The sequence below is a fragment of the Hibiscus syriacus genome, unplaced genomic scaffold (assembly GCF_006381635.1).
Source record: "Hibiscus syriacus cultivar Baekdansim isolate YM2019G1 unplaced genomic scaffold, ASM638163v2 tig00110984_pilon, whole genome shotgun sequence".
NCBI classification, from domain to species: Eukaryota; Viridiplantae; Streptophyta; class Magnoliopsida; order Malvales; family Malvaceae; genus Hibiscus; species Hibiscus syriacus.
Genome location: NW_024062938.1, coordinates 1,115,252 through 1,137,587, shown reverse-complemented (window position 1 = coordinate 1,137,587; position 22,336 = coordinate 1,115,252). Strand labels below are relative to the sequence as shown.

Here is a 22,336-nt window from a genome sequence, read left to right as displayed (position 1 = left end):
ATGTGCAAGACTTTGTTCGTAGCCCAGAGTCCATCGTTCTCGTTTGATGCTGATTGTAGTTTTGCTGTGTGATTTTCTGTTGAGATTTTATTTAGGTTTGGTTAAATGTTGTTATGGTTTTTGAAGTGCCTGTATTTACGCTTTAGTTTTAGTTGCTGGCCTTTTTTCCAACCCTCGTTTCAGGTTTTAGTAATGAGTGGCGGTTGTCTTCATGGTCTGTTGATGAGTTTATTTTTGTTGGGTGGTGGTTACTTTTATGGGTTATGGAGTGTTGTATTTGATTAATCAAAACGTTTAATGTACCACCTCAAGGTATACTCTTTTTCCTCCGATTAGGGCTAGGGAGGTTTTTTAATGAAGTCCTTGGGGGTGGTTGACTTTGGAATCTCTATAATACAAGGTACCCTTTTTAAAAAAAAAGAACTCCAAAATTAGGTTTTCGGTTAATAGATAGTTGAGTGAAAATAGATGGCTGAGATTAACTCATTTTTTTCCAGTGAATATCTTCACATTTACTATTGTCAATGTCAACCGTCTATTTTCATTCATCCAACGCTCTTAAATCTGTGTAAACCTAAAAGTATTTTTACACTATGGAAGTGAATCTAACCCACTTACATGTATTACATATATATTTTAAACTCAAATTTGTTAAGAATTAAGATCGAATTATTTTTAACCATACTAGACCTAAGACTCATTAAACTTTAAAGACCCTATTAAATTTTAACCCAAGTGAATGAAATTATATCAATTAAATCCAAATTAACCTAACTAAAAGAACTAACAAAAAATTTGATTAATACAGTCGATAATTCGGTCACCGATCGAATTAATCAAACTTTGTTTGATGCGATTAATAATTAAAAAAACTGGTTTGGCTAGCTGTTAAAGAAAAGATCTTCTGCAGCCAATCTTATTTTGTCCGATGAAGCAGATAATAGGTCAAGATGAAGTTGTCTAGATCTCCCTCTAGCACAGAATCGAGATGGGAAACCTCATAATTGGTCCTAGGATCCTTTCACCATGAGTAAGGCTGCACCAAAGATGGTGTAAACAAAATAGTTTCTAGTCTGAAAGTAAATTATAGTGCAAGTTTCATGGCAACAGCGAGACCATATACATGAAGAACGTAAGTTCGTATCTGATTACTGTGTATGCTGAATTCATCTGTGCTTGACGAGCTATTTCAAGCTGGTTTAATCGAGATTGAAAGCACAACCACTGTCGATGCTTTATTCTGACGTTGTGATATGTGTTTCGGTGTTTCCAAGTAAATCATGGGCACAAGTAAAACTAAAGTGGTTTTAACAGTTAATGACATGGTATGTGCAATATATCGTGTTACTCAGAGTGATAACGTGACAAGAATTGAACATATATAGAAATATCATATTAATAAAATGTGTGTTGATAGTTGTTCAACTAATGGTTTTAACCTAGGATGATCTGTTTTGACCAAACGAAATATTAGGGACAAAAATACTCTAAAAAAACAAAATGATCATTTGTGCAAATGTTGGGATAATTATATCTTTATGCCAAAAACCTATAGCATCTCAAAGAATTTTAATTAAAACCTAAGGGGGCGTTTGATTCGTGGAAAATAACATTACTAAAGGTAATAATTTTTTCGGAATAGCTTTAGTATTGTTCACGGAAAAGACTATTACCAGGAAATAATTTTTTCACAATAGTAGCATTTTTTGGTTAAAATTGTGGAATGTTATTACCTCTAAATTCTTAGGTATTAGACAATTTCCACCACTATGGACAATAATACCCCTAGACTAATGAATTTTTTTTATAATGATCATTTTCAATTCTTATTTTTTCGTACTTTACTCAAAATTATAAATATAATAATAATATAAAAAAGAGTTTAATTTAGTAAAATATTAATAAATTTGAGTATTTAAACTTATTTTATATTTTAAATATTCAATATATTAATTATTTATAATTTTATGAGGTAAAAAATAATATGATTGTAAAAATATATTTATTTAAAAATAATATCTAATTTTAAATTATTAAAAAAATAAATCTTATACATTAAAAAATAATATCTTTGTCAACTTATGATCATAATATTATTTTTTTCATATTATATTATATTTTATACAAATAAATATGATGCTTATGGAAATTATTTAAAAATGTAAGTTGTTTAAAACATTTTGATGTTTCGATATAACAAATTAAGTTAAATGAATTTTAAGATTTTACAAAAGATTTTCTAAGTATATTCGATGTAATTATTCGAATATCAAAATATTACTTCAAGTCTTTCAAAGTTCATTTTAATCATTACTAAAGTGTAAAATTGTGTTTTATACTTAAACTATTTTAAAACAATTTTACAAAGTATTTCGAGCCTTAATCGAGCCAAAAATATTTTCTTTTTAAAGGGTTTTAAGAAAAATCAGATTGTCCAGGGGGTACAGTTTCCCCCCCCAGGGGGTACCGATTCCCCCCTGTCTAACGGTCAAAAATAGATTGCACTTAGGGAACCGATTCCCCATGAGGGGGTACCGATTCCCCACACGCTCCAAGTTGTTTTATTAATTGTTTCTCATCCCCAAACGGCTCCAAAACATCCCCAACGACTATATACGACTTCAAACACATTCCAAGCTATAAATACAAGCTAATGACACTTGAAGAAGCAAGAGAACAACTATCCAAGCAATCAAACACAAGAGAAGAGTTTTTCATTCTTATTTTATCTTTATCTTGTAAATATTTAGTTCTTGTGAGTTTAATTCTTGTAAACACCTAACTTAGAGAGGTTTTATTCTTTTATCCTTTTGTAAAGGGGAAATGTTCTAGCTTAGCCCGTGTAAAAGCTAGGGAAAGGTTCTAGTTTAGCCCGGAAAAATTAGGGAGTTTGTAAGGTTACTCTTTATCCTCAAAAGAAAGAACAAATTAGTGAATTTGTTGGAAAATCCTTGGTGAGGAGCTAAGGTAGTGGAAGTAGACTTTGGTTGAGAAAGTCGAACCACTATAAATCACTGTGCAATTCTCTATCTTTCAATCTCCTTACTCCCTAAACACAAACCGTTCGACCCTCTTGCAACCGTTCCGTTATCGATTTGAGCTTTCGAAAATCCTAACAATTGGTATCAGAGCCTAACTCGTTAAGAAGGTTTAACCACCTTGAGATCCTAGAAGAAGCTCTACCAATTCCCGACGCAACCGAAAAAGAAATGACTTTTTCCTCCGGTGCTTATTATCTTGAAGAATATCCTATTATGCATTCACAACCGGTCAACAAGCCACCCTTCTTCAATGGAGTAAATTATGCACATTGGAAGAATAAGATGATGTACTTCATTCAATCATACAATCTAGGAGCTTGGTACTCAATCATGGACGGTTACTCCTCTCCACCCGGCAAGTACAACGATTGGAGTAGAGAAGAGCAGAACAATTTTCAACTTAATTCTAAGGCTATACATATTCTATTTTGTGCTTAGGCCCAAATGAATGGACGAGTCTCATCTTGTTCCAGTGCCAAGAGATTTGGGATAAGCTCCAAGTCACTCATGAAGGAACCGACGAAGTGAGAGAATCAAAGAAAAGTCTTCTCAACCATAGCTACGAGAACTTCAAGATGAAACCCGATGAAGACATCAAAGCTATGACGGATAGATTTTCCCGTGATTGTCAACGTCTCAAGGGATATGGAGAAGTAATCCCAAATGAGAAGCTTGTGAGGAAGATTACTCTCTTCCAAAGGAGTGACAATCAAATAAGACAGTCATTATCGAAGCAAGAAACCTAAAGTCTCTCACTCTCGACGAGCTAATTGGTTCCCTTCTCACTCATGAGATGATAGTGAAGGAAGATGAAGAAAGGGAAGAGAAGAAAAACAAGAAGAAATCAACCAAGAAGAAGAGTCCCCCGGTATGTTTCAATTGTCAAAGAAAGGGGCATGTCATGTATGAATGTCCTCTTCTAAAGAAAAAGGGGAAGAATACATTTGTTGCATATTGGAGTGATGAAGATGATTCTAATGATGAAGATGAAGTAGTCAACCTATGTCTCATATCCACTCAAGAAGAATTCAAGGCATCTTCTAACTCAAATGAATTTAATTCAGTTACTTTTGATGAGTTACAAGATGCTTATAATAGGTTGTATTTGGGATTTGAGACCATAAATTCCAAATATACGAAATTAATTTCAAAACTCAAAAATAAAGATAATTTGATTTTGAAAGCAAAAGTTGATTTTGAAAATCAAAATGAAATTTTGAAAAATAATTTAGAGCTTTCAAAAATCAAAATAAATGATTTAGAAAAAGAAAATTTTGAGTTAGGTGTTAAGTTTGAAAGCTTAATAAAAAAAAGAATTAATTTCTAAAAACAATCTATTATGTTTAAATATGCAAAATGCTCACATTGTCATTATCATGCTCATATGGAACATACTTGTCCTTTGAAGAAAGGAAAACTTTTTTAAATTAGGCAAGTATGGGTCCCAAAAGGAACAAGGGGCATTATAACTAACGTTCAAGGATCCAAAGCAATTTGGATACCAAAATCTACTTAAATGTCTCTTGTAGGTGTGTGGAAGCAATTGTGATGAAAATGATGATAATTCAAGATGCTCTAGCCACACATGAAAAAGGAATGAGTAACCTCTAAGCTTAATACTTTTAATTTTGGATTATTTGGTTGCTCATTTGATTTTAAGCGTGCATGAGTTTTGATTTTAAATGATTATGCATCATTGTTTTAATCTCATGTATGTTGAAAAGATGATTATGATGAACATTTTAAAGTTGTAATGATTTTTCAGAATTTTTAGTTCATCATAATAAAATTTTGGTCAAAATTTGTTTTAATGCAAATGATATCTCTCGAACAGTTGATATCAACTTTTCAAATACTTTGATTTTATAAATCTTTAAAAAAATTTGACCTAAATTCGAATGTTTATGCATGTGGTTTAAATAAAAATGATATCTCTCTAATAATTGATATCAAAATTTTTCAAATGCATAACATTTTTTTAGAAAACTTTATGCATATGATCTTAAATTCAACAATTGATATTGCATAAAGTATTTTAGTCTTGGATATATTGAATTTCATATGCTAAATGTTTGTTATCTTTGTTGAAATTCAATTTTGTTTGAGTCTCAAGATCCTAAAAGCAAAATTTTATTTGAAATGCATTTATTGAGGGGGAGCTTTGATTTTTTTCAAATGATTTTTAAAATGTCAAATTTACTACTTACTCTCCAAAATTATTTTGAACTTCAAAGATTAGAGTCTTTTTGATTTAACAAAAAGGGGGAGAAGTGTTAAAGTAAGGGGGAGTAATTTCAAACTTTATTTCAAAATCTTAAAATTACTCAAATGTTTGTTATATCAAAAGGGGAAGATTGTTGAAAACATTTTGAAATTACTCCCCCTTACTTTAACACTTCTCCCCCTTTTTGTTAAATCAAAAAGACTCTAATCTTTGAAGTTCAAAATAACTTTGGAGAGTAAGTAGTAAATTTGACATTTTAAAAATCATTTGAAAAAAATCAAAGCTCCCCCTCAATAAATGCATTCCAAATAAAATTTTGCTTTTACTCTCCTCAAGAATTGTCCACTCACTGCTAGCAATTCCATCTACTGTAAGTCCATCAGACTTAAAGGTTCCATAGCAGCCAATGAACCAAATTCTCTTGCCCAAATCCGGCCTTTCGATTTAAATGTAATGAATGTTGATTTTGTGGCCCCAAAGAGATTGAATTTGGAAGAGCAGAGATGGACCCTGTGCTATTCCAGTGACTTGTGCAAAATCGAAGAATACCTTGGAGTTTTGATTGTAATCAGCTAATTGTCAAGAGTCTGTAAGGAGCAAAAAACTCTGGTTTTGGTTCTAATGTGTTGAGATATGAAAAAAAAGATCCATTACTCAATCTCTTGGACATAGAAGATGACATATTTAGAAGGAAAAGAGCTTTCTTTTACCCCAAAAGTTTGGTTTTTTGGCCTCTTGGTCTTGGGAGTTTAAGACTTAAAAGAGGACTTATCAATTTCTAAACTAGTTCTTACAATTGTGTGTTGGGATTTGGTTGTTGAAAGCTTTAATTTGATCAAATGTCGCATACTTTTGGTCTTAAAAATCTGGTATGATTTTGAAGCAGCAAAATTGTTGCCTTTGTCAGTGAAATATAATAAAGCTTCGGGTATTTTGTACAAAGCATCTTTCGCACTGAATTAGAGTCTAAAAACTAACCTTGGATTATCCATAGATTTCTACCTTCTTTTATACGAATAGAAAATTACATGGTCTTTACTTCATTCGATCATATATGGATTTTCAGTTAGCTTGTGGAGTTGAAAAGCATTGTATCACAGTCTATTTTTTACTCTTGATGGTTCTTTACCACTTCAGCCAATGTGATAACCAAAATTAGAAGAAGCTTTCTATGCTCTTCAAGCATTTACTAATCACGAAGTTCTGAAAACATATGTTGCTTTCATCATTGGTTCAGCTCCACCATCGGATCAGGTCACGGTCGATCAAAGTTTGGAGTGTGGCGTGTATATGCTGCAGGAGATGTAGGTCGAAAACTACCAGGAGGTTTCGTAGTTAAGGACATGGAAACTGTTTTTGAAGTATTATCAATCAATGGGAAAACATTACAAGGAGCCATCTGAATTTATGAAAGGAGAGAATAGTATTGTAGTAGACGAAAAAGCTGTTACAAATGTCGATCCGAAGAAAGACGAGATTTCGGTTAGAGCATTTCATCGAAGTGGAAGAACACATCAAATTCGATTGCATTGTCAATATCTTGGGTTCCCTGTTAGAATTAAATAGTTATAAAGTCAAAAAAAAAAAAAACAGTTGCTTCTCCTTCAAAGGCAGATGTAGAGATCATTTTCTACGCTGTAAACAAATTGATAACTCAAAAAATCTGGATTATATCTAGTTCAATTGATGTTTACGAATATCAATAAACATGTTGCGGTTCTTGATCCTTAGGCTTTTGCGGACGGGAAAGTGTTTAGCTTTGATGTAGCGGTTGCAAACATTCCTTGTGGAAACATGCACTTATACGTTGCTGCTATAGAGCCATCACAAATGTTGCAGGTTACGTAAAATTTATCTTAATTCTTAAATGCGTGAATAGAGAATATGACAAAACGAGAGTGAGACAATTCAAAAGGAAAAAAAAAGTCAGAACACCATGACAATATGACAAAAGAAGCGTCTAGTTCTTGTGCTTTATTGGTCTCGAATATTCCATCATTCATTGGTGGTATTTTTCTTATCGACAGTGATCGCCAAACAACCGGCTGGACAATCGCATTGGACAATTCCAGGGGTTAAATTAGCTGCTTCATAAGAATTTAAAAACTTAGTACATGTGGTCATGCATGATCTCAACTAATGTATCAAATGAAAGTCCTAATCAAATTTTTTTTTTATGACGAATCCACTTAATCACTTTTTTAATAGTCTAGCATTATTACAAGATAATATATTGTTTGAAATATTTATTTGTCATTGATAAGGCATACACATCTATAGATACAGTTGTTTAAATCCGAATTCTCTAAAGAGAATAATATCTTTTACCACTGAAACCACTCAATGATGTCAACTCATGCAATAATTTTTTTTAAAATGAGTTGAATCTTCCTGTATGCAACCCTTTACCATATATCATTTAAAAAGTAGAAGATAAATCTGTGTCAAACCAGGGGCTTCCTGTAAAGTTACAGTAGCTTGTTTCGTCACCTGGTATTTTGCAATGACTAATCCTTTTTCTAACGCCTGAAACTGTAACATCAAAGGTCTAAAAAGAAATCAGCCCATAGTATGTCTTGTAAGCAAGCACTATTACGTGAAGTTTTCCAGATGCTTACATATGTGAAAAAGAAAGGTGGACCCTAACCAGTTGCCTGGCCTTTGCTAATTGTTAACAAGAAGAAAAAACATTTGTTGGTTATCTTGAAACGTTGGGAACCGACTAAATACATTTCTGCTTGAAATTTCATTGACCTTGTTGATGGCTATATGATTAGGTTTATTGACCCACCTTTGATGTCTAATATGAACACCTCTTTGTTTGTAATTACCTGATGTCAAATCCTAATTAACTGTGTATTTGTCAAATTCAGTAGGTTAGGTTGTTGAATATAAAGCACGAGCCCTCCTTAAAAAGAGAAACAATGCCGTGCCTGGACCTGTATATATACAGAACCACCCCGAATATTTTCAAAGCTCCGAATAAAAACTCAAAAATAAACTCTCGTAGATTAAAACTAGTTTATATTAGGGTAAAGTACATAAATGGTCCTAACAAAACAATGTCATATAGTCAAAAATAAACTCTCGTAATTTTTTAACGAAAAAGGACGAGTTTGGAACATATGAATAGTCGGATGACCATTTTATAACTTTTAATAGTAGGGAGACTCGACAAAGCAACGCCCTATAATCGAGAGACCACTTTGTAACTTTTAATAGTCAGAAGACTCAACAAAGTAGTACCATATAGTTGAGGACCATTTGTATATTTTACCCATTATATTACTACAGGCTAGGGATGGCAACGGGCCGGGTTCGGGCCCCCCGTCCCCGTCCCCGTTTAAAAAACCGGTACCCATCCCCGTTTAAAAAACCGCGGAGATTTAAACAGGGATCCCCGTCGGGTAATCGGGGAAAACCGCGGGGAAACGGGTATCCCCGTTTAGCATAAACGGTTATTTAAACGGGTATTGGGCCGGGTATTGGGTCGGGTATTGGGCCGAGAATGGGTCGGGTATATATATATATATTTAAATTAAATATAAATATATTTTTTATTTAAATTAAATTTATTAATATTATATATATATAATTATTTTTAATATTTATCGGGTCGGGTATCGGGGCGGGTAATCGGGGCGGGTAATCGGGTAATCGGGGCGGGGATTACCAAACCCGTCCCCGTCCCCGTCCCCGTTTAAAATAAATGGGTTTTCCCCGTCCCCGTCCCCGTCCCCGTTTATCATCCCCGAACCCGACCCGTTTAATTCGGTTTTCGGTTTTCCCCGTCGGGTTCGGGTTTTTTTGCCATCCCTACTACAGGCAATCAATTTAATATTTTATTAAATAAATAATACAAATATAATTAAATTTTGTGAAACTCATTATTTTTTATTATTTTATTAAAAAATTTAAATACAACTAAAACAATAATGGACAATCACTAACTTTCAAATATATTATTTTTATTATTTTATGAAGATAAAAGGTGGAAATAGGGATGGCATAGGACCTAAACCCAATGGTTTTTGACCCGATCCGATCCGATTGAGTCAGATTTTAAAAAAAAATTTAGTTCGGGTTGGATTGAGTCAGGTTTTTTTTAAGGTTATGTTAGGGTCGGGTCTAGTTCAGGTTTAGAGTGAAAAATACATAACCCAACCCAAAAAAATTTTATTTTATATATTAAAGATAATTACAATAAATCCATATATATATATTTTCTTTCAATTAAATCATGTTTTTATTGAATAAATAATATTTTTTAATAAAATATATTTTCGAGTCAGGTTTGGTCGGTTTGAATTTTATCTAAAAAACCCAGGCGGGGTTTGGGTCAGACGAAAAGTGTATATTTTTTGAGGTTGGGTTTGGGTCGGATGGAAGATTTATAATTTTCGGATCGGGTTGAGTAGACCGAAATTCCGACCCGATCCGACCCGACCATGCTCATCCCTAGGTGGAAACTTGAACGAGAGTACTCCTCCTCATAGTCCCTGTTTCTATATATTTTCAATACACTTTAGAATATGGCTGGCGAGTTGAATTATAAAATAATTACTTTCTTACATGTCTGCCATATAATTAATTCAGCTCTCACTTTGAACTTTAAAGGTAAAATTCAGATGGAGAATATAGCATCTGTAAATTCCAAATAATTGACAACCAAATTTGAATAAGCTTCGTGGAAATGGAAAAAGTAAAGGAATTTTTAGTTGGTCTTCTTCATGTGATCTCATATTTTAGACTTGCATTGTTATCATCGATTTCTATATGAGCCATTAACTTTCGGCTCATAATATGAAAATCAACTGGTTTTCTCGAGAATATTAATAAATAATATATGAAGTTAATCAATGAACATTGAATTAAGAATTAATTCATCATAATGAAGCACAACATAGGATCAACAAGTAAATACCACTGTTTTGATCTGATCTCTCTTCGTTGTAAATTCTGGTTTCTATGCAACCTTATCCATAGCATGACGTTAAAGCACTTGTAAATGGAGCACATTGGTTAATGACAGTGACATAACTCAAAACTGCTAATCAAAACAACCCGTTAACGAAACCCAAGGTTTAGAAGAATCTAAAGTTTGTCCCATCTGTCGTTCAAAAACCGGTCTATATTTTCCATTGAGTTCTCCAGAACCGCGGCCTTTTTAATCAATTCTTCAAAACTCACATGCTACTTTTTGTTTGCCGAGAAACCAAGTGAGATTGTGTGGAGATGAGTGCCTTGACAGAGGGTCTAACCCAAATTCTGATACTTGTAGCTGCCTTGCTGGGCATTGGTTTTTCTTTGCTTCAATGGTTTTTGGTCTCCAGGGTGAAACTCACATCAAATGATTCAAGCAATGGAGTTATACAAAAACTGATCGAATCCGATGAAGAAGAGGAGGGCGTTAACCAGCTTGAGATGTCCATCAAGTGTGCTGAGATTCAACATGCCATCTCTGTTGGTGAGCTTCCTTTCCTGTTACTTGTAAACTTTACAGGTTTTCATTTACTTTTCTTCGACTTATTTCCCTTCTGCTGAATCTTTTAATCTAAAACATTGATGAGATACCATACCATACCGTCTGTTGCTATGTTCCCAGGTGCAACCTCCTTCCTGTATACTGAATACAAGTACCTTGGTATCTTCATGGGTGTATTTGCTGCAATCATTTTCCTCTTCCTTGGTTCAGTCAGGGGATTCAGCACCAAAAGTGAACCGTGCGCATACAACCAGGGAAATACTTGCAAACCGGCCCTGCGCCCTTGCAGGGCTTACTTCGGTCCTCTCAGGTTTTCTAGGGATGAAGATTGCAACTTATGCCAATGCCAGAACAACTCTAGGCGCAAGGAAAGGAATTGGTAAGGCATTTATAACAGCATTTCGTGCCGGTGCGGTCATGGGTTTTCTTCTCGCTGCTAATGGCCTTTTGGTGCTATTTGTATCCATCAATCTGTTTAAACTGTACTATGGTGATGACTGGGAGGGACTGTATGAATCTATTACTGGTTATGGTCTTGGTGGTTCTTCTATGGCCCTCTTTGGAAGAGTTGGGGGAGGAATATATACGAAAGCAGCTGATGTCGGTGCTGATCTTGTCGGTAAAGTCGAACAAAACATCCCTGAAGATGATCCGCGAAACCCAGCTGTAAGTTGCCACACTAGCTGAATATTTTAGGCTTCTTCATAAGAACAATGGTAGATACTTCTCGAACTCTAACACTGCATTTAAACAGGTTATTGCTGATAATGTGGGCGATAATGTAGGAGACATTGCCGGAATGGGATCTGATCTATTCGGATCTTATGCCGAATCATCATGTGCAGCTCTTTTTGTTGCATCCATATCATCCTTTGGAGTCAGGCATGAGTTCACGGCAATGTCTTATCCCTTGCTCATTAGCTCAATGGGAATTGTGGTATGCTTGATAACTACACTCTTTGCAACTGATCTCTTTGAGATTAAGAATGTAAGTGAAATCGAACCATCCTTGAAACGACAACTTCTTATCTCCACCGTTCTCATGACTGCCGGGATCGCCGTGGTTAGTTTCTTTGCATTGCCATCGGAATTCACTCTGTTCAATTTCGGAACCGAAAAGGCAGTGAAAAATTGGTGTGCAACCTGTAAACTGTTTTCTCTTCATTTGAAGGTCGCCTTCCCTTTGCTTTGTTTAACAAGTCTTGTTGATCATGTATAATGCAGGCACCTTTTCTTCTGTGTTGCTACTGGCTTGTGGGCTGGGACTTGTTATTGGTTATTTACAGAATATTACACTAGCAATGCTTACAGGTAATGATGTTTCAGAGTCTTCTTCGGTGTTGTAATCGTTAGACTAAACTCATAGAAAGCCTTTGGATCTTTCATTCTCTATTTCCCATGCTTATCACCCTCTTCGGATATGTTTGCAGTCCGGTGCAGGATGTGGCAGATGCTTGCAGGACAGGAGCTGCAACAAATGTGATTTTTGGGTTGGCTCTGGGATACAAATCTGTCATCATTCCCATATTTGCCATTGCCATCGCTATTTACGTGAGCTTTCGCTTAGCTGCAATGTATGGAATCGCAGTCGCCGCTTTGGGAATGCTCAGTACTATAGCTACCAGCCTTGCAATTGATGCTTATGGTCCCATAAGTGACAATGGGTGGTATTGCAGAAATGGCTGGAATGAGTCACAAGATACGCGAAAGAACCGATGCTTTAGATGCTGCAGGAAACACCACTGCAGCTATTGGCAAGGTAAATTTTATGTTAATCCATTGATCTTTTTATTCCAATTCATTGTTGGTCCTTCCGCTGAAAAGAATGCCATGCTGTGCCCTTTTCGTTTCAGGGTTTCGCAATCGGATCAGCAGCCCTTGTTTCGCTTGCTTTATTTGGTGCATATGTTAGCAGAGCAGGCATCAATTCCGTCAACGTACTGACACCAAAGGCTTTCATTGGGCTCATAGTAGGAGCTATGCTCCCTTACTGGTTTTCAGCCATGACAATGAAGAGCGTGGGAACTGCAGCTCTCAAAATGGTCGAAGAGGTTCGTCGGCAATTCAAAACTATTCCAGGGACTAATGGAAGGCAGGACCAAACAGATTATGCAAATTGTGTCAAGATTTCAACCGATGCCTCACTCCGTGAAATGATCCCTCCTGGCGCGCTAGTATGCTTACTCCGCTTATAGTCGGAACCCTTTTTGGAGTTGAAACTCTCGCTGGGGTTCTAGCCGGCTCACTAGTTTCTGGTGTCCAGGTACCAAATCTATCATCACTTTTATCAGCCTTACTTCATCTGAACAACATTGTGATCATCAAGTGTCTCCATAGGTTGCCATCTCAGCTTCAAACACAGGAGGAGCGGGGATAATGCCAAAGAAATACATTGAGGTAATGCAAAACGTTGTTTAGCTTTTGTAATCTTTGTTGATGTAAGTGTTCAGTGATGAACTGATGGACAGAGACGGTCGTCCCTGAAAATTTTAAATTCTCATGTATTTTAAATATATATATTTTGTGTTTGTAAAGGCGGGGGTCGGCGAACATGCAAAGTCATTGGGTCCAAAGGGTTCGGAATGTCACAAGGCAGCAGTGATAGGTGACACAATAGGAGATCCACTCAAAGACACTTCGGGTCCATCACTCAACATACTCATCAGCTCATGGCTGTTGAGTCTTTGGTTTTTGCCCCTTTCTTCGCCGCTCATGGAGGCTTGCTCTTCAAATTCATCTGAATTTCAAACCTACCTTCTTTTACATACAAGGTACCTGTACATGTATAAAAATAAAATATTGTGCCAATAGTAGAGATGTAAATTAAGGAAATGGTGGAAGTTTTGTGTAAGAATAAGATGGCCTGACTCAAATTTTGAAATTGGTCTAGGAAGTGACCAAGGATCGGGAGAGAGTAGTTAGAGAGAAGAACACCGATTCAACGGAAGAGATTGGTAAAAAGATAGACTTATTAGAAAACAGAGTTATTTTTGATTCCACCAATAATTCAGTTCAGGCTGAGATTAATTCTTTGAAGGCAGGTTTGTGGGCTGTCTTGAGAAAAGAAGAACGAGAGTGGTTGCAAAAATCTAGGCTTAGGTGGTTTAAAGAAGGCGACAAAAATAAGAAATTGTTTCCACATCTCTACTGTTTCTAGAGGCCGAACCAATCTGATTTCGAAAATAAAGGTCTCTAATTCGGTCTTTAAGAATCAGGATGGAATTCAACATGCATTCATAAATTGTTTTTGTTTTGGTTATAACGACGTTAAAACTGTTCCTCTGAAGAGATTTGGCGTCCCTCTTAAGAGAATGAATTCTTTCACTAGAAGAATAATTGAGTTCCCTTTTACGGAAGAGGATGTTTGGCTCACAATCAAGTCGTCTGATGGGTCGAGAGCCCCAGGGTCGGATGGGTTCAGTTTGGACTTTTTTAAAAGGTTCTGGAATGATATTAAAGGGGAAGTTATGTCTTTTATGGATGATTTTTACTGGAGTAGAGTCGAAGATTTTTCTTTCAATAAGTCTTTCATTGCTCTTATTCCGAAGAAGGTCGAGTCTATTTCTCCTGATGATTTCAGACCTATATCGTTGGTGGGTAGCATGTACAAGATTGTTTCTCGTGTTTTGGCCAAGAGGATGCCTTGTTGCATTTCTGAAGTGATTGGTGAAAACCAGTTCGCTTTTATTGCTAGTAAACAGATAGAAGACTGTATTTTAATATCGAACAAAGTCATTGATGGGCTGTCCAAAAGTAAGAAAGACGTTGTTTTGATTAAGGCAGATTTCAACAAAGCTTAAGATATTGTGGACTGGCATTTTTTGAATCTGATCCTTAAGAATATGGGTTTTGGCAGTAGATGAAGGAATTGGGTTAAATGTGTATTTTGACTCCTATGATTGATGTGCTAGTAAATGGGTGCCCTTCGAATTATTTCTCAATCAAGAGGGGGCTAAAACAAGGTTGCCTGTTGTTGTTATTGCTCTTTAATATTGTAGGTAAGGCTCTTAGTGGTATGTTTAAGAAGGCATTCGATATTGGTCTTTGTGGCGGGGTTGAAGTTGGGTCTAGAGGTGTTGCTTTATCCCATATCCAATTTGCGGATGACCTACTAATTTGTTCCGAAGAAAAAGAGTCGTCGATTTTAAACTTCAATCGTGTTCTCAAAATTTTGAAGTTGTTGTTGGTCTGAAGTTAAATATAAAAAGACTAAGCTTTTGGAATCATATGGAAGAGAGCAAAGTTAAGAGTTGGGCCGATTTGATCTATTGTGGTTGGACAGAGCTTCTTTCGACTTATCTGGGACTTCTGCTAAGACAGAAGAAAGCTCAAAGTCTATGGTAGCCCATTCTGGTCAAAGTCAGGAATCGACTTCAAAGCTGGAAAGGTAAACTACTCTCTTTTGGTGGTAGATTAACATTAATCAAATCTGTTTTGGTTAATTTATCGGTGTATTATATGTCCATATTTACAATTCCTAATTCCATAGCTAAGATGATCAATAAATGCATAGCAAACTTTGTGTGGAATGCTAAGTCGGATATGAGTATTCATTAGATTAAGTGGGACAATATCTGTGGGCCGAAATTGTATGGGGGTTTGGGTATTTTTTATGTTAAAACTAGGAACCGTGAATTGCTTAATAAATGGATTTGGAGATTTAGTGTGGAAGTTGATAGTTTATGGAGGAAAATTATTGTAGCAAAGTATAATTATGATAATGATTTGATTCTACCAAAAGTTGTTAACAACATAAAATCGTCTTGGGCGTGGCAATGTATTGTTAATCCGGTTGTTTCTTATGAGGTGGATCTTTTTTTCTGATTTGAAGTGTGTAATGAGCAATAGGAATACGATCGATTTTTTGACTGATCTGGTTTCCCTTAAAGATTCTTTTTAGAGAATATTTGGTATTACAACAAGAAAATTTGACAAGATCAATGAGTTTGGGAGGTGGGATCATGGAGCATGAGAATGGAGGATTGAGCTGAGAAGAGCTCTCTTTGAATGGGAAAAGCCTATGTGGACTGAATTCAACCTTGTTTTGAGTAAATCTATGAGTGCTATTCTAGGAGCAGATAGATTGCAGTGGATCAGTGCGCAAGATGGCAGGTATACTCCGAAAGCATACTGCTTAAAAATGGCATGCGTTGGAAAGTCGAAAGATCATATTTAGAGATTGGTCTGGTTTAAATTTGCCGCTCCTAAAGTTGTTGCCTTTGTGTGGAAAGCAGTTCATCAAAGGTTACCGGTCATTTTAAAGCTGTAAAAAAGAGGAGTTAAGTGCATAGAACAGTCTTGCTGCATGTTTTGTAAATGTGAACTGGAAACTATAAATCATGTTTTGTGTCAATGTGTAGTCGTTTGGCAAGTATGACAACGTTGGTGTAGAGTGTGGAAAGTTAACATGGTTATCCCTATGAATGTTAAACAATTATTACGAAAAGAGTTCGAACTCTATGGTAGCTTGGCTTTTTCGGTCTGATTTGGGTAATTTGGATAGGCATAAATAAATCCAGACTCAACGGTGTTTTGTTCTCGGTGGATCAGATTTTTACTAAAGCTTTACTATAGGTAGGGGTCTGGGCGAATTTCTTATGGCTGTCGTTGATTCCTTATGTGCAAGACTTTGTTCGTAGCCCAGAGTCCATCGTTCTCGTTTGATGCTGATTGTAGTTTTGCTGTGTGATTTTCTGTTGAGATTTTATTTAGGTTTGGTTAAATGTTGTTATGGTTTTTGAAGTGCCTGTATTTACGCTTTAGTTTTAGTTGCTGGCCTTTTTTCCAACCCTCGTTTCAGGTTATAGTAATGAGTGGCGGTTGTCTTCATGGTCTGTTGATGAGTTTATTTTTGTTGGGTGGTGGTTACTTTTATGGGTTATGGAGTGTTGTATTTGATTAATCAAAACGTTTAATGTACCACCTCAAGGTATACTCTTTTTCCTCCGATTAGGGCTAGGGAGGTTTTTTAATGAAGTCCTTGGGGTGGTGTACTTTGGAATCTCTATAATACAAGGTACCCTTTTTTTAAAAAAAAAAGAACTCCAAAATTAGGTTTTCTGTTAATAGATAGTTGAGTGAAAATAGATGGCTGAGATTAACTCATTTTTTTCCAGTGAATATCTTCACATTTACTATTGTCAATGTTAACCGTCTATTTTCATTCATCCAACGCTCTTAAATCTGTGTAAACCTAAAAGTATTTTTACACTATGGAAGTGAATCTAACCCACTTACATGTATTACATATATATTTTAAACTCAAATTTGTTAAGAATTAAGATCGAATTATTTTTAACCATACTAGACCTAAGACTCATTAAACTTTAAAGACCCTATTAAATTTTAACCCAAGTGAATGAAATTATATCAATTAAATCCAAATTAACCTAACTAAAAGAACTAACAAAAAATTTGATTAATACAGTCGATAATTCGGTCACCGATCGAATTAATCAAACTTTGTTTGATGCGATTAATAATTAAAAAAAACTGGTTTGGCTAGCTGTTAAAGAAAAGATCTTCTGCAGCCAATCTTATTTTGTTCGATGAAGCAGATAATAGGTCAAGATGAAGTTGTCTAGATCTCCCTCTAGCACAGAATCGGGATGGGAAACCTCATAATTGGTCCTAGGATCCTTTCACCATGAGTAAGGCTACACCAAAGATGGTGTAAACAAAATAGTTTCTAGTCTGAAAGTAAATAATAGTGCAAGTTTCATGGCAACAGCGAGACCATATACATGAAGAACGTAAGTTCGTATCTGATTACTGTGTATGCTGAATTCATCTGTGCTTGACGAGCTATCTCAAGCTGGTTTAATCGAGATTGAAAGCACAACCACTGTCGATGCTTTATTCTGACGTTGTGATCTGTGTTTCGGTGTTTCCAAGTAAATCATGGGCACAAGTAAAACTAAAGTGGTTTTAACAGTTAATGACATGGTATGTGCAATATATCGTGTTACTCAGAGTGATAACGTGACAAGAATTGAACATATATAGAAATATCATATTAATAAAATGTGTTGATAGTTGTTCAACTAATGGTTTTAACCTAGGATGATCTGTTTTGACCAAACGAAATATTAGGGACAAAAATACTCTAAAAAAACAAAATGATCATTTGTGCAAATGTTGGGATAATTATATCTTTATGCCAAAAACCTATAGCATCTCAAAGAATTTTAATTAAAACCTAAGGGGGCGTTTGATTCGTGGAAAATAACATTACTAAAGGTAATAATTTTTTCGGAATAGCTTTAGTATTGTTCACGGAAAAGACTATTACCAGGAAATAATTTTTTCACAATAGTAGCATTTTTTGGTTAAAATTGTGGAATGTTATTACCTCCAAATTCTTAGGTATTAGACAATTTCCACCACTATGGACAATAATACCCCTAGACTAATGAATTTTTTTTATAATGATCATTTTCAATTCTTATTTTTTCGTACTTTACTCAAAATTATAAATATAATAATAATATAAAAAGAGTTTAATTTAGTAAAATATTAATAAATTTGAGTATTTAAACTTATTTTATATTTTAAATATTCAATATATTAATTATTTATAATTTTATGAGGTAAAAAATAATATGATTGTAAAAATATATTTATTTAAAAATAATATCTAATTTTAAATTATTAAAAAAATAAATCTTATACATTAAAAAATAATATCTTTGTCAACTTATGATCATAATATTATTTTTTTCATATTATATTATATTTTATACAAATAAATATGATGCTTATGGAAATTATTTAAAAATGTAAGTTGTTTAAAACATTTTGATGTTTCGATATAACAAATTAAGTTAAATGAATTTTAAGATTTTACAAAAGATTTTCTAAGTATATTCGATGTAATTATTCGAATATCAAAATATTACTTCATGTCTTTCAAAGTTCATTTTAATCATTACTAAAGTGTAAAATTGTGTTTTATACTTAAACTATTTTAAAACAATTTTACAAAGTATTTCGAGCCTTAATCGAGCCAAAAATATTTTCTTTTTAAAGGGTTTTAAGAAAAATCAGATTGTCCAGGGGGTACAGTTTCCCCCCCAGGGGGTACCGATTCCCCCCTGTCTAACGGTCAAAAATAGATTGCACTTAGGGAACCGATTCCCCATGAGGGGGTACCGATTCCCCACACGCTCCAAGTTGTTTTATTAATTGTTTCTCATCCCCAAACGGCTCCAAAACATCCCCAACGACTATATACGACTTCAAACACATTCCAAGCTATAAATACAAGCTAAGGACACTTGAAGAAGCAAAAGAACAACTATCCAAGCAATCAAACACAAGAGAAGAGTTTTTCATTCTTATTTTATCTTTATCTTGTAAATATTTAGTTCTTGTGAGTTTAATTCTTGTAAACACCTAACTTAGAGAGGTTTTATTGTTTACATCTTTTATCCTTTTGTAAAGAGGAAATGTTCTAGCTTAGCCCGTGTAAAAGCTAGGGAAAGGTTCTAGTTTAGCCCGGAAAAATTAGGGAGTTTGTAAGGTTACTCTTTATCCTCAAAAGAAAGAAAAAATTAGTGAATTTGTTGGAAAATCCTTGGTGAGGAGCTAAGGTAGTGGAAGTAGACTTTGGTTGAGAAAGTCGAACCACTATAAATCACTGTGCAATTCTCTATCTTTCAATCTCCTTACTCCCTAAACACAAAACCGTTCCGACCCCTCTTTGCAAACCGTTCCGGTTATCGATTTGAGCTTTCGAAAATCCTAACAATTGGTATCAGAGCCTAACTCGTTAAGAAGGTTTAACCACCTTGAGACGATCCTAGAAGAAGCTCTACCAAATTCCCGACGCAACCGAAAAAGAAATGACTTTTTCCTCCGGTGTTTATTATCTTGAAGAATATCCTATTATGCATTCACAACCGGTCAACAAGCCACCCTTATTCAATGGAGTAAATTATGCACATTGGAAGAATAAGATGATGTACTTCATTCAATCATACAATCTAGGAGCTTGGTACTCAATCATGGACGGTTACTCCTCTCCACCCGGCAAGTACAACGATTGGAGTAGAGAAGAGCAGAACAATTTTCAACTTAATTCTAAGGCTATACATATTCTATTTTGTGCTTTAGGCCCAAATGAATATGGAAGAGTCTCATCTTGTTCCAGTGCCAAAGAGATTTGGGATAAGCTCCAAGTCACTCATGAAGGAACCGACGAAGTGAGAGAATCAAAGAAAAGTCTTCTCAACCATAGCTACGAGAACTTCAAGATGAAACCCGATGAAGATATCAAAGCTATGACGGATAGATTTTCCGTGATTGTCAACGGTCTCAAGGGATATGGAGAAGTAATCCCAAATGAGAAGCTTGTGAGGAAGATGATTTACTCTCTTCCAAAGGAGTGACAATCAAATAAGACAGTCATTATCGAAGCAAGAAACCTAAAGTCTCTCACTCTCGACGAGCTAATTGGTTCCCTTCTCACTCATGAGATGATAGTGAAGGAAGATGAAGAAATATAAGAGAAGAAAAACAAGAAGAAAAAAGAAGAAGAATGAGGACGTAGGCATCAATGAAAGCTATCAAGATTCAAGTGATGAGGTGGATGAAGACGATGATGAACAAAAAGAAGAGATGGTCAAGCTCTTGAAGGAACTCAAGAGATTCATGATTTCCAAGGAAGTGAAACATGAATCAACCAAGAAGAAGAGTCCACCGGTATGTTTCAATTGTCAAAGAAAGGGGCATGTCATGTATGAATGTCCTCTTCTAAAGAAAAAGGGGAAGAAGACATTTGTTGCATATTGGAGTGATGAAGATGATTCCAATGATGAAGATGAAGTAGTCAACCTATGTCTCATATCCACTCAAGAAGAATTCAAGGCATCTTCTAGCTCAAATGAATTTAATTCAGTTACTTTTGATGAGTTACAAGATGCTTATAATAGGTTGTATTTGGGATTTGAGACCATAAATTCCAAATATACGAAATTAATTTTAAAACTCAAAAATAAAGATAATTTGATTTTGAAAGCAAAAGTTGATTTTGAAAATCAAAATGAAATTTTGAAAAATAATTTAGAGCTTTCAAAAATCAAAATAAATGATTTAGAAAAAGAAAATTTTGAGTTAGGTGTTAAGTTTGAAAGCTTAATAAAAAAAAGAATTAATTTCTAAAAACAACCTATTATGTTTAAATATGCAAAATGCTCACATTGTCATTATCATGGTCATATGGAACATACTTGTCCTTTGAAGAAAGGAAAACGTTTTAAAATTAGGCAAGTATGGGTCCCAAAAGGAACAAGGGGCATTGTAACTAACGTTCAAGGATCCAACGCAATTTGGATACCAAAATCTACTTAAATGTCTCTTGTAGGTGTGTGGAAGCAATTGTGATGAAAATGATGATATTCAAGATGCTCTAGCCACACATGAAAAAGGAATGAGTAACCTCTAAGCTTAATACTTTTAATTTTGGATTATTTGGTTGCTCATTTGATTTTAAGCGTGCATGAGTTTTGATTTTAAATGATTATGCATCATTGTTTTAATCTCATGTATGTTGAAAAGATGATTATGATGAACATTTTAAAGTTGTAACGATTTTTCAGAATTTTTAGTTCATCAGAATAAAATTTTGGTCAAAATTTGTTTTAATGCAAATGATATCTCTCGAACAGTTGATATCAACTTTTCAAATACTTTGATTTTATAAATCTTTAAAAAATTTTGACCTAAATTCGAATGTTTATGCATGTGGTTTAAATAAAAATGATATCTCTCTAATAATTGATATCAAAAATTTTCAAATGCATAACATTTTTAGAAAACTTTATGCATATGATCTTAAATTCAACAATTGATATTGCATAAAATATTTTAGTCTTGGATATATTGAATTTCATATGCTACTAACATGTTTGTTATTCTTTGTTGAAATTCAATTTTGTTTAAGTGTCAAGATCCTAAAAGCAAAATTTTATTTGAAATGCATTTATTGAGGGGGAGCTTTGATTTTTTTCAAATGATTTTTAAAATGTCAAATTTACTACTTACTCTCCAAAGTTATTTTGAACTTCAAAGATTAGAGTCTTTTTGATTTAACAAAAAGGGGGAGAAGTGTTAAAGTAAGGGGGAGTAATTTCAAACTTTATTTCAAAATCTTAAAATTACTCAAATGTTTTGTTATATCAAAAAGGGGAAGATTGTTGAAAACATTTTGAAATTACTCTCCTTTACTTTAACACTTCTCCCCCTTTTTGTTAAATCAAAAAGACTCTAATCTTTGAAGTTCAAAATAACTTTGGAGAGTAAGTAGTAAATTTGACATTTTAAAAATCATTTGAAAAAAATCAAAGCTCCCCCTCAATAAATGCATTCCAAATAAAATTTTGCTTTTACTCTCCTCAAGAATTGTCCACTCACTGCTAGCAATTCCATCTACTGTAAGTCCATCAGACGTTAAAGGTTCCATAGCAGCCAATGAACCAAATTCTCTTGCCCAAATCCGGCCTTTTCGATTTAAATGTAATGAATGTTGATTTTGTGGCCCCAAAGAGATTGAATTTGGAAGAGCAGAGATGGACCCTGTGGCTTTTC

General features: G+C 34.6%; 1 pseudogene; it reads left to right on the top strand.

Moving 5' to 3' along the window:
- The first annotated feature begins 10,420 nt into the window (after window positions 1-10,420).
- LOC120148654 lies at window positions 10,421-13,506 on the top strand (annotated as a pseudogene).
- The last annotated feature ends 8,830 nt before the right edge of the window (window positions 13,507-22,336 follow it).